The sequence below is a fragment of the Sipha flava genome, unplaced genomic scaffold (assembly GCF_003268045.1).
Source record: "Sipha flava isolate LNK unplaced genomic scaffold, YSA_version1 164_pilon_pilon, whole genome shotgun sequence".
Lineage (NCBI taxonomy): Eukaryota > Metazoa > Arthropoda > Insecta > Hemiptera > Aphididae > Sipha > Sipha flava.
Genome location: NW_020271825.1, coordinates 45,144 through 59,194, shown reverse-complemented (window position 1 = coordinate 59,194; position 14,051 = coordinate 45,144). Strand labels below are relative to the sequence as shown.

General features: G+C 30.7%; 1 protein-coding gene across 1 annotated transcript in view; it reads right to left on the bottom strand.

Annotated features, from left to right (window-relative positions):
* The window catches only part of LOC112679572, a 214,805-nt gene extending 212,606 nt beyond the window's left edge, over positions 1-2,199 (bottom strand). The window contains exon 1 of the mRNA XM_025549440.1: positions 1,812-2,199. The gene's annotated coding sequence lies outside the window, so the exon portion shown is untranslated. The remainder of the gene's footprint in view (positions 1-1,811) is intronic.
* Between the last annotated feature and the right edge of the window lie 11,852 nt (positions 2,200-14,051).

The following is a 14,051-nucleotide window of genomic DNA, read 5'->3' as shown; positions in this document are numbered from 1 at the left end:
AAGGTTGGGGTTCATGAATCACGTTGACGTTTCAATGCAAAATGCAATAAAAACGTTACGCATCTTTAACATAAATTTACCTAAATTATTTTACATATTCGTATATATAAACTCAAAATGAGAAATCAAAGGAATTTGCAAAAAACAAAATCATAAATCTATGAGATGTATGAAAATTGCAAGGAATCAGACTCGTGTATGAGATAAAGGTTTTTATTGGCAACATCCAAGAAATATGCTATTATTCGTAAGAGGATAGCAGGTAGACGTATAATTCCTGTGGGATTTTGAAGAGGATGGCGTGGAGGAAGTTTTTCATACCCAAGGCCATTAGTGAATCACACTGGGGACTTCTAAAAATAAAACTTTTCGCTCTTGGAGTTATTACTTCTGCAGGGAATCCTGAATGGTCGTTCGTTTATTGTTACTGTTTTTTTTTTTTTTTTTAAGTTGAAGCTTACCATTTATTTACATTATTTACATTTAGTTTTAATTTTAGATCTTTAAAATTATTCCTTTTAATTTGTTGGCTTTAATCGAAAATATATATTTCAATTACAGTATATAGTAATTTAAAGAAACAAAGAAATTATATAATATATATATATATTATATAATTTCTACCACTAGTAGAGTTTTTCTATAAATAAAATACATTTTACACAGTGCAGGTTTTATTATACATAATTTGAACATAAACAGTCTTGGTGATAATATAAAAAAATTCATAATTGATATGATACTATGAATATAGATTAGTATGTATAATTAACTAACAGAATTAGGTTATTCTACAATACTCATATTATTTATGTATACATAATATATCCATTTTCGGGAGGGAGTGGGGTCCTAGATTTAGATCTCCTAGAAGAAGATAAAGGTTATAGTTTAACGATGTTATCAATAAATATAAACCGTAATAAAAACTGAAGAAATTATTTATGAACCATCAAAAAAAAAGACATTTACATTTTTTATTATAAATAGCTCTTAATTTATGAATATAATAATAATATTATTAATAATAATATAATTATTAATTTATTCATTATTAATTTCATTAAATGTATTTTTTATAATATTATAAAATCATTTATTTTTTAGGAAAATTTTAACCTCCTTCACAAAAAATTTAAAAATATGCCACTGAATATGTCATATTACAATTTATAATAATTATTATAAGTAGACTAGATTTAATCATAATGAATTCAAAAATGTTTTCATGAACATTTGCATGGCAACCAGAGTGAATTCATGCCTAGTAACCAAATCAGCATTTCTTTTTAACTTGCAACTGTATATATAATAATTTCAAATTTGAGTAAAATATGTGTATCATCACAGTACTTAATAAGTTGCAATTATTTTAAAAGTATATGCGTAAATTCATCTCATTTTTCATATAAAAGCTGATGACACGCATTTAAAAACAGATTTGGTATAATAAAATGGTTCTATGGGTTCTAGACGCCCTCTAAATTGGTTCATAACTGCCTATGAATTGTAATCTTTTACAATTTAAATGTGAATAAAATACTCTTCATTTTGAAGGTAATAAAAATAAAAGAGCTTTTATCTTAATAAATAAATTAAAATTGTATTAAAAATAATTTATTAACGTATAAAGTTATAAATTTGAGTGGAAAAATCGACATTTTTTAGGCCCTTTCCAAAATAAAATATTACATATGTGTTTGACCATCATTTTTATCTATTAGACTTACAAGTTAACTACTCACACCATCGCTTTTTACGTGAACACAAACAATTAATTTAACAATATTTATGTAGTATGCGATACTCACAGGAATGGACGGCAACAGCAGACGGTATAAATACTGCAGGATTAAAAACAATTGATTCACAATATGTTGTGCACGGTATAAGATGAAATTATTTACATTAATGTTTATATTAAATTTATTTCAAAAATAACTTAAAACAATGATGATATAATAGGTAGGTGGTAGTCACAGTACGAATGTAAACAAATCGAAGAAATTTAATAAATTCATAAATTTGATTAATGTTAAATATTAACAAACGTCGACGATTTACCTCGTTTTTCGAATGCTGATAACGAGGGAAAAAATAGAAAAATATTCATGCGTTCGATCGACAACGCGGGCGCACGGGATGCACGAGCGAACGACGAACAATCAACCGAGTTTCCCCGACGGTAGCACGACACTGACTGCGTGCGCGTCCGCGGTTTTTCGCCCGCTGGGAAAAACCCTCAATAGGGGCTGTCGTATTCCAGCGGCGCACGTAAGTTATTTCCGACGCACCCGCATACACACACTCGCACAAACACGGACGCGCGCACACACACGCACACACGCACTACGCGTCGCGCGCTAACCCGCTGAACGGCCAGTGGTATATACGTGCACGCACCCCTGTAAATTATAATTTAAGCGGTCGCCGCGTACAACACCTCTATTCCGCGGCGAATGAAAAAGCCAAGTATATAATATTTCGGTACAGGGGCGAATGATACGCGCAAGTCGACGAGGGAGCTGGGCGCCTGTGCATGGTATAAATAATAATAAATTACCGAAAGAGGAAAACGAGAAAACCCCGAGTATACCTGAATATATACACACATATAAAGCATGTACCATAGGTACATGTATGCAGCGTTTTTCCTCTCCTAAAATATACGAGGATGACAAATAACTGAGCCGTCAAATAACATGCATGCATTTACACTTACACTGTTGCGTTTCTTCAAGATGGGGGTTCCCGGGTCTCACCAGGGGGAGGGAGGGGGCTCTAAAAAGAAGAAAAAAGGTTACGGTTTAGCAATGATATCGGTAAATAAAAACTACTGAATAATAGCTGAAGAAATTATTGATGAACTGGCAAAAAAAAGACGTTTATATTTTTTAATATAAATAACTCTTAATTTATATCTATAATAATAATAGAACAATATAATTATTAATTTCTACCTTAAATGTATTTTTCATAATATTATAAAATCACTTATGTATTTTTTAGAAAAATTTTAAGCCCCCTCACAAAAAATTTAAAAATACGCCACTGATAATATATATACATATATACAGTGTGATCAGAATTTCGTGCGACAAAATGTGTGTGAATAAACACAGATAACAGTATTTTCTATACTTCTATAACATCCATTTAAAGATGCGATTCCTAAGGACGTGTCTGTAGACGCGCGACCGACGCGACCAACGCGGCGCGACTAATTTTTGCGGTGCGACTGAATAGGTATTCCGTACAACTACAAAACATAGCTGCAAGAAACGCGCGGCAAGTCTATAATGTACATTGTTATCAACGATGATCGGTCGCACGTCTCGTGCGTTTTGACCGCCTACTGTGCGGTCGTCAGTTGTGCGATTAGAAACGCAGCAGCCGCGAGACGGTGTTGGGAATAGGTTTCATTTAAAAATAGGCAAAGAAGCTAAAATTAAAGTCGCGCCGCGTCGGTCGCGGGTCTACAGAATCGCACCTTAAACCATTATTAATTACATTAATTATTATTAGATTATTTTTTCATACGTCGTACTACGGAATCAGTACTACTGTGACCGTTGATGATCGTAGTGTAGCTCGTCAGTTCAAGAAAATAACGATTAATTTACACGATTGGTCGCTAATAATTATGATTCAGTTAAATTTTTTAAAAAATTTTATGTAGCTTAGTCAACATTGTGTTTTAGTATTTATACTTAGGAATAATTTTTTTTTTTTTTTTATATTTTAAGGCGTACAATCTGTAAATAAATTATTACAATAAGTACACATGCGGTAATATGTATTATAGCTTGACATAACATGATAAAAGCAGCCACCCAATGGCGACACTTTATGACATGATTAGGTTGAATTTAAATTTACCTCTATATATTTAGCTAATTGATATTTAAGTCTCTACACCATTTTCTCTTCAGTCGACGAAGAGGGTTACCAGGAATGGTGTCGGAATCTAGAGCAGAGATGAGTGGATTGGAGTGGTTTGACAGTCGGGAGCGGAAACGTTTATAAAAGATTTTGGCAGTTTCTTCTATCGTATTCATTTTTAAATCTGTATGGAGGGTGTGATTAGAAACGTAAAATGGGGCATTTGTGATTAAACGGAATGTTGTGGATTGGAAAATTTGAATTTTGTTTGTGTTTGATTTTTTGGCTGCGCCCCATAATTGGATCCCGTATGTCCAAATGGGCATTAATAAAGTTTTATATAGGAGTAATTTTGTTTTTATATTAAGTTTAGAATGTTTACCGAGTAAGAATTGTAGCGATTTTCGTCTAGAGTTTAAGAGGATTTTTTTCTTTTTTATGTGGTCTGCCCAAGTTAATCGTTGATCTAGAAATAAGCCCAAATAACGAGAGCTCGAGGATTTTGGAATATTTTGGTTGTTTAAATGTATAGGTGGTACAGTACCATGTTTTAATGTAAAAGTTAGATGGGTAGATTTTTCGTGATTTATTTTTATTTTCCACTTGTCGTACCAAGAAGACATGAGGTCTAGGTGGTTTTGTAGATTCATGCCAGCAATTATTGGATCTTTGTGTGTGGAATAAATAATTTTGTTATCGGCAAAATCTGCAACTGAGGTGTAAGGGGTTTTCGGTTGATCAGCTGAGAACAGGTTGTAAAGGGTAGGAGATGAAACGGCTCCTTGTGGGACCCCTGCAGATATTCGGGCTAAAGACGACATTTCTGATCCAATTTTGGTCACAAAATAACGGTCTTCAAGATAAGATTTGTAAAATAGGTAATAAGGTAGAGGTAAAATTTTTTTTAATTTATACAACAGACTAGGATGCCACACTTTGTCGAATGTCTGGGCTATATTAAAGAGGACTGCTGTGCAATATTCTTTTTTTTCTAAGGAACTAGATATGCAGTCAGTCAGCCTGTGTATTTGGTGAATGGTTGAGTGTCGTTCACGAAAACCAAATTGAGTTTGTGGTATAACTGATACGTTATTTATAAAAGGAGAAATCCGTTTTAATACTAACTTTTCACAAAGTTTACCGAAGAGAGGTAGGAGACTTATCGGTCGATATGAACACGGAGTATCAGGAGGTTTACCTGGTTTTAAAATTAGGATGATAACAGCGGTTTTCCATTGAAGAGGAAAATGGGATAGTCTTATGATTGCGTTTAATATATGCGTGAGGTGTATAATTGCTTTTTTGGGTAGCTGCAGAGCTACTTCTGACGTAATTAAATCCAAACCGGGAGATTTTTTGGCGCGGAATAGTTTTAAGTAGTAATGAATTTCACCCGATGAAATAGGTTTCGGTGCTAGATAAAGTGGAAATGGGGTAGTAAGAGAGTTCACAATATGATCTTCAAATACATTATTGACAATGTTATGGAGTTGGAAGACTTGAAGCAAATGAGATCGAAAATGTTCACACTCTTCTGCATCGGTTTTGCACCAAGTATTATCTAATCTTTTTATGGGGGAATTTGTGGTTTTTTGTTTCAAACAACTACGAGTTGCTCTCCACAGAGAACAATTTTGCGATGTAAGCGAAGAGACCCAAAAACTGAAATTATCATTTCTTAGTTGTTTTAGAATACGTTTGAGCGAAGAAGCAAGGTTGTTGAATGATTGTTTATCAGATGGGAGGCGGGTGCGTTGCCAAAGGGATCTGGCTCGTCGTTTTTTTACTATGAGTTCACGGACATAAGTAGGAATTGGGAAAGAGTTTTGGGCTTTCCACGGTGTTTTAATAGTGGAACTCCAAGCAGCTGTTTGGATTATATCCGTACACTGTTGAACAGCATTTTCAAGTTCGTTTGGACACTTAAGTCGGGTTTTTAGGTTGATTTTCTGTTCAATTATTTCGCGGAATTTATTCCAGTCTGTAATACCATCCGCAAGGCTAGCTTGTCGGGACCGTAGGGGAGGTTGAGCATCTAGAGATAGAAGGACTGAAGTATGGTCTGAGCATAGTTCTAAATAGTTATTTATGACATTTTGTAATCTCGTAGGGATATTTACTACAAATATGTCTAAGATATCTGGGCGTTTATTTATAGACGTTGGCCAGTAAGTTGGATCGGGGGGAGCTAATATGGTATAATTTTTTCGATTAACTATTTGGAGTAAAGTACGTCCTTTTGGGTTAGACGTGTGGCAGCCCCAGGATTGGTTTTTGGCATTTAGGTCACCACCGACTATAAAATAGTGACCTAAATAGTTAAAAAGTTTTCGAACTGTTGTGACGTAATTTTGTGTTTGGGTGGACAGTATGTTGCAGCAATACTAATTGGAATGTGATTTAATTTAATTGACAAAATGGCAGCTTGCAGATAGTTTTCTTGTATATTAGAAAAGGTGGTATATAATAATGAGGATTTTATAATAATTGCGGCACCAGCGTGGGAGGTGTTATCTGGATGGTTTGAGGTGATTATATTATAACCAGGTATTGAAAATTTAGTATTTTTAGTAAAATGTGTTTCAGAGATTAAGGCTAAGTCTATTCTTTTTTCATTTAGTGTTAATATAAGTTCATTTATATGATTTGTTAATCCATTGGCATTCCACATAAGGATGGCTAAAGAGTGAGAAGTAAATGAGTTATTTGACTTTTGACTTAATAGACTGTTAAGAACTGTGGTGAGTGAAGATAGTAGTGGGTTTATGAGTGATTTAAACTCATTGAGAAAATTAAAGAGTGCATTTTCATTTATAGAATTATTTGGTATTTGGGATGAGTTATTAGGTAGCCTGTGCGTATGTATAGTTTGGTCTTTGGGGTATGAACGTGTTGGTAGTGGGCTGTTGGGTGGCTTCACAATCGGTATTTTTAACATTATCATTATTAACATTTTTTACAGTATTTTTATTTGTATAATTACTATTTTTATTTGAAGTAGGCTTACGAAGTTGTTGGAGATTTTTGTATACTTGACAGCCCTTGTAATTTGCTGGGTTAGGAATAATTAAAATTTAAAACTGAATATTATACGAATTAAAAAATAATAAGAATATTGATATTTTTATTTTGCCACTGTAACTTCAAGATAAAGCAAATATAACCATTATAATACGAAACTTTGTGTAACAAATATGTATATTTTTATTTGAGAAAAAAAATGGAGTTTATATTTGAAAAACATAAGTTGATATTTCATGAGAAAACTTTGAATGTATTGGGAAATATGGTAATTTAAGACATATGTATTTTATAAAGGTCAGAATTTGAAACATTAGATAATTTAAGTACAAAAAAAGAGAAAGCATATATGATAATATTTATGAAATGCCTAATTCATAATTACACTATGCATTGAATATTTTACTATCGTCTATGAACAATTTGAGGTAAAAAGTTGATTGAAATATGATCGAAAGTTCATATCTGATATAATTCTCAACTGTCAGTATAAAGAAAAGTTGAACTTGTACCTTTAAATTGCAGTCCTTATCTAATTGTTAACAAGCTCCTGCTATTCATGCATTCAACTGCAGTAATCAGAATAGCTATCGGTTAATTGAAAAACTTCACAACCTGCACTTGAGAACTTCCAAGTAACGTTAAGAAGGTATTTAAGTCGTACAGACTATGGATCAGTATATAGAGTCTCTTTAATCTTAGGTCTTAATTATTAAACAAGAACAAATACAATTATTATTGCCTGATTTAATTTTTACTCGACAATATTAATAGTATTTTATGATTAAAATAAATGAAGATACATATAAATTTCGTAATATTTCAATAAAATTTAAGACTTAATATACGAGTAATTTACTTTTATTTTATCAATATATTTATTTAAATCACGTAATTAATAGTAGAACAATTACTAGTAGTCATAAACAGGTATTAATTTCCATTACCATAAATAAACAATGATATATTTCTTAACCATCATAAATGACTTTTTTCAATGCAAAATACAATTAAAAAAAAATATTTGGTTTCATAAACTCCTGCTTCTTACACACATTTATTTTATATAAATCAATATTCATTTTTTAAGTCATTAATACTTCTATTCGTTAATTTTAAACATGCATAAATTTAATTAACATATATGTATACTATAAAAGTGATTACAACTTTGATTCAAAAAAAAAAAAAAAAAAACAAAGAAATAAAACCATTGCTGCTTTATATAATTTTATTGTAAATTTAATTAGTTTCGAAACGATTAAAAGCATTTAGTTATATAGTATACAATCTAGTCTGCATTTATAACGATGAGAGTAAACTGCATTACTCATCAGGTGGTTAAATCTTTGATGTTAAATTCTACAATAATTGTTATTGATGATTTCCATAGAACTACGTTATAAAAACAGTTGTCTGGTTGGGTTAAACGGCCTATTTTATTTTTATTAATTTTACAATTTTATTACAATTGTATGTTTTATCAGTCAATGACGGACTGTCATTATTAGATTTAATTAGGCAGGTATTAATAGATAATTCATCATTAATGATCTTAAAAAAAATAATTATGATAACCATAAAATAATATCTATACTTGTTATCATTGATTATAAAATATTATAAAATCAATGTTGTTACTAGCTGGTCATAAGTCATAAATTCTTATAACTGATATTATGGGGATTGATACTTCGTTGGTTGGCCTTTGAATCTGTATGTATTACACTGATTAAGAAATTTCTAATGGTTATATATACATTTTAATTTTTCTTACAAAAAAAATGTACGGGCCATAGTTTTAAAATATGACGTAAGTAACTGATGTTGGCAAATCACAATAAATATTCCAAAATTTATAAAAATATAAGTCAAAACATTAAGTTATTAATAATAATAAATATTCTAGCTATTTTATTACTGTGAATGATATAAAAACTAACATTTCTTAATCTAGTGTTATTCGTCGATTTCACGTAAACTACTTAATTTACTTAATCGTGTAGTAAATAGTAATGAATTTTCCAATTTTAAAACAAAAACATCTCGGCCGTATTATGATAATAGATATTGGAATACGAATTTATTGATATTGCTCATATTTTTTTGTAGTAAAGCTTTCTTCGGGTTTTTTCTGAACTACTTAACAATAACTTAACATTCTAATGTTTTGACAGAAACTAACTTATGTTTCAACAATCACAATGATTCAGAAACCACTCAGCATACTTACTTGCCGAGTTGTGTTCACAATCCTTGCCAAAGTAAAGCAAAAAAAACTGTAAGATTTGTACGCCGCCGTTGTTGGACGTCACAGATAAATTCAATTATAAGTTAAGAATTAATGAGTTTATAAGTTTATAAGTTTTATATATATATTACTAACTTAAACGTACTTTTTGCTTATGCATGTAGTAAACTTCCTCGTATGTACAAGTTATAATATATGCATATTCTCCGTCATCCATCCGCATCACTCCCTCTGTTCGCATTACTTCCAGACAAACTCAATCTGCGAAGTTCGATCCCTTCTCCGCTGTATTCTTTTTCACTTTCCTGCCGGCTAAACACGAATTGCATCCCGAAAAAAAAAATTTGATAAGTGAATACACGACTTGCGTTCATCTTAATCTGAACGACTACATAAATTGCGTCCGGTTTAATTTAAATGACTACAAGAAATAATTTTTTTGGCCACCCAATTTTAAAATCAGACGAAGTAGAAGATTCTTTTACTGACCTTTGACAATTTTACCCAAAGATGAAAAAGTACAGCAATTTTCCGATTAATTTTATATTTATAATTTTTTTTTATTATTATTTATTTTAATTATTATATTACATTCCTATAATTTAAACCTATACATTTCCATTTTACTTACTTCTAATAGCATAATAACGATAAAAATCAATATATTTTTTACCGACCGATAGTCATAATATTCTATAGACAGTTCTAAGTCCCTATGCAATAGGAAAGAAAATAATGTTTTTATATAAGGACACAATTCATATGCAGCGTCCCTGTCGAGTATCGTGTACCTCGTTGTGTTTTCCCTGCCAGCTGACTTCTCACAAAAATCGCAACTACCTATTTACGACCTAACTTACCGTTCATAACCGCACATTTTATATCGTTCAATACCGCACATATTTATTCTATTGTTAAAAAGAAAATTTGAAAGGTTGATAGTTCAAAACCGCACACATTTGGTTAACAGTTCCTTTCTTTCTGCACACTGCATGTATAGTTCAATTTGCCGGTTTCGTATGAGTCTCATACAAAATCTTTTTTTTATCCTGGGACCTACTTGGGGTGATGTTGCAAGCAAATCGGGGGATATTTTCATTTTTAACTGTCCGAGCGAACTCTGTGAGTGAGTGACCCGCTCGGTCTCGAGGTGCAGTCATGTTATTTTAGATAAATACATACGTAATTGATATATATATATATTGGGTTTTAAAATTTCATGAAATTTATTTTCTTGAAATATTTCATGAAAAATTCATGAAAAATTTCATTTCCATGAAAAATAAAAATAAAATATTTATTATATCTAAAAGTTAATAGTCATCAACTACCATGTGAACATTTTTAAAATTTGGTTTATATTATGAAACAAACACAATATGTAACATATTTACATATCATTTAAAATTTTTTTGTAACAAATCTATGATGTACATTTTTAAACTGTACATTTTATAATTAGTAATCACTGAAAAATGAAAATACACTATTATTTTATATTTGTAATTTATTATATATTTTCATTCTCTAATGAAATTTACTTCAACTTCATTTCAAACCATCATCTTTTGGATCGCTGACAGTTTGCATACAACAGTCAACAATATTTTACAACTCATTTAAAAAATGTTTTTTTCTCAAAATAATTCCAGGAATATATTTCCAGGAATATAAACTGACTACCTAGTTATAAGTGTGTAACTATTATGACTTTATGAGTGTTATGAGTTTATGACTATGATTTATTGGTTCATGAATTATATAGATTATTGAATTTATAAATTTACAATAAATTTACTTACTTATAGAAGACTTTTCAATATATTTTTTATGATATCTAAAATTCTTTTTCACTTCACAGGAGCAGCTACTGCAACTAAAAATATGTTTTAGTTGTCTAGTGGCATTTGGGAGTGTCGACCAAGAACAAAAGTTGCATATTTTTTTTTTTTAATGATTTATTTCCTTCTTTTAATTGCTCGTCGCGGAAACATTTTTGAATATCATGCTTTTTTCCCCATATTATCTATCTAATAAGTTAAAAATTATAATTTATAATAAATAAATTGTACAGTAATATTAGTAGGTTTTTATTTAAATTGTATGGCCAAGTTAAATTTACCAAGTTAATAATTAATATCCTAATAACTAATAAGTAATAATTATAACTTACAAATTAAGTATAGACGTGTAGGCGTATAGCTACAACTTTGAACTTACAAGTTTCAACTAGCTTAGAAATGTTCAACTGTTTAAAAAATAATATGAAAAACTAATAATTAAAATAGAAAACAATTTGTCAATTTTATTAACACCACCATGTCGCCATAATTTGGCAATTTGGCTCCAAAAAACATGACTGATAAAGTAATAAATAATAATAATAATTTAATAGCCAATAGGGATTTAATTGATAGCTGCATAAGCTAGACTAGTATAAGTATAACCATTGACCATTAACATATTTATGGTTAATTCGTAAACCTTGGTTGACAAGTGATACCTAACTGATAACTTATTAACTATCAATGTTTTCTGAGTGTAATCAATATATTATTTCTAATCATCTATAACCGAACACGTTTAAAAGAAAAAAAAATATTTTTCATAATTTCATTGACATATTTCAAGAAGAGTGAAATTTTCAATTTTGAAATATTTCAAATTTAATACCCTATATATAAATTTGTGCGGTATTGAACGATTTAATTTGGTGAAAATATGTGGGATTAAGATATAAAAGTGTGTGGTTATGAAAGACGCCCATATATTTTATTCGGTTTTCCGAATTCACGCGAATTATCTTTGTGCCCGGAAGTAACTAACAAGATTATTACGTACTTTATCTACTCTAATGTTATAGATTATACAAAATAAATCATGTTACACGAATGTAAAATGTGTTACGGTGTACTTGTTCCTCCGCTTATATTATTTAATTCATATGCGCTTCTGGTACAATGTAAGTGTAGTTTGATAACAATTTAAAAAATTAAAATCAATATCGAAAACAATACAATTTTGAATATTATTTTAGCTGGCCTCCGTTTTTCAGAAATCCTTGATCCGTATTTAAAAACAACCTTATTTCACTTTTTTTTTAGTATTATGTCCCCTTGTCGCGGACTAACATCGAATGAGAAACGCATTGATCATACTTTTTCCCGTTATAATATTAGCATAAAGGAATCGTGTTCATGGGAAATACAATATTTTTATACCTTTTATTACAACTATATAGGTAACCAAAATTATTAATACATTTTATATAAATAAAGGAACAAAAAGTATTCGACGGTGGCCGATATATCCAGTTAGGTTAGACTGATGTATAAAAATAAGAAAGTTTGCTATAAATACCAAATTCCTCACAAGATTCACAACCATTCCTATTTCTAAAATTCCCCATTGACACGTAGAAAACACGGGTGGTTTTGAGTAAAACGAGGAATGTATCGGTTTTACCATGATGTGTGTTTTTATTTTATTGCGGATCTGTGTTCACGATTTTGATCAGAAGGATTTTTCCGATCATCACAATCGTGGGAAGTTTCTAATAGGAAATTATATCAAGTCAATAATTTTTTTTCATTTAACCAACATCAGTAGTGACTCTATTAGAACAATGGTTCTCTTTTGCTGTCATCGTTTATTTATTTATTTTATTTATTTATACAAACGCCATTAAGCTCAAGTGCAGTGTACTGATGTAGGTATGATATATTACATACAATATACATGTACATAATGCAGATACCACATCTGTCGATTGCAGGTTGTGCTGCATCACCTTACAAAATATAATATACACAAATAATAATTAATAATTATAGTTCACCAGTCTGATTCGTTTATTGCTCCTATTCCCGACCAGGTGTTACACGCACCCGCCTGCCTATGTTAACATTCTACTTCTTGTCTGGGGAGAGCTCAGTTGGTCAGGACAATTATCCTTAGATTGGCCCTTGTTTTAGCATCAGCTATTCCCCCATCATGTTCTTTGCTATTTAATATGTCCTCAGTCATGCCATGGAAGGATTGAGTGACATGTTGGAAGGCAGCCTGTAATCGGTCATTCTTGCGAGATGGAACATCTATAGGACCACACATACAATAGCGCATAATGGTAGTTTCATATAGTAGTGTGACCAAATTTCTATTGGATGGGGGAAGGAGAGTACTCCAAAAAATAACCAATGGTATGTTAGTAACAAAAATTTAAAATCTGACCTGCAAAAAAAATGTAAAGTAGACTTTACCAAAAACTACAAAATCTAGCTCTCGCACTATTCCCAACATAAGTAATCTTATTTTCAGACCACCTAACCCGAAGATTTAAATAAAAATAGTGCGAGACGTATTTTTCATCAATTATAATAACAAGTTAATTTTCCTTCTTGCTTTTTTCGCCAAAATGTCTAGTAAGTCATCGGGATTCAACTTGATGTTCCGATGCACTGATAACATTGTTATTCCATTCAAGCGTTCCTATTAAGTATTTAAGTTCGTAAGAATTCATAATCATTATGTAATTTACAAAAATAATTATTATTACATGGTTCATTGTGTTTTTGAGATAAGTTTTTACTCTTTTTAGAGTGGAAAACATACGCACTGGTGAAGTGGTCGTGATTGATAATGTAAATAATGTTTAAGAGCAGAAATATGTTTAGATAAATTTGTTCATAACATATAATAAGTCCTTGGAGACCAGATTTTGGACCTTTTCCCCCTAAATTAATCTATGTTTCCATAATTTTATTTCTAAAAAATAAATTGTCAAAACATTCTACCTGGGGACTATAAAATTCTACTAATGTTTGAATGATAATTCTTCATATTCAGTTAAGTTTGTATTTGATGAAAATAAGCATTCTAAACCTACATTAATATAATT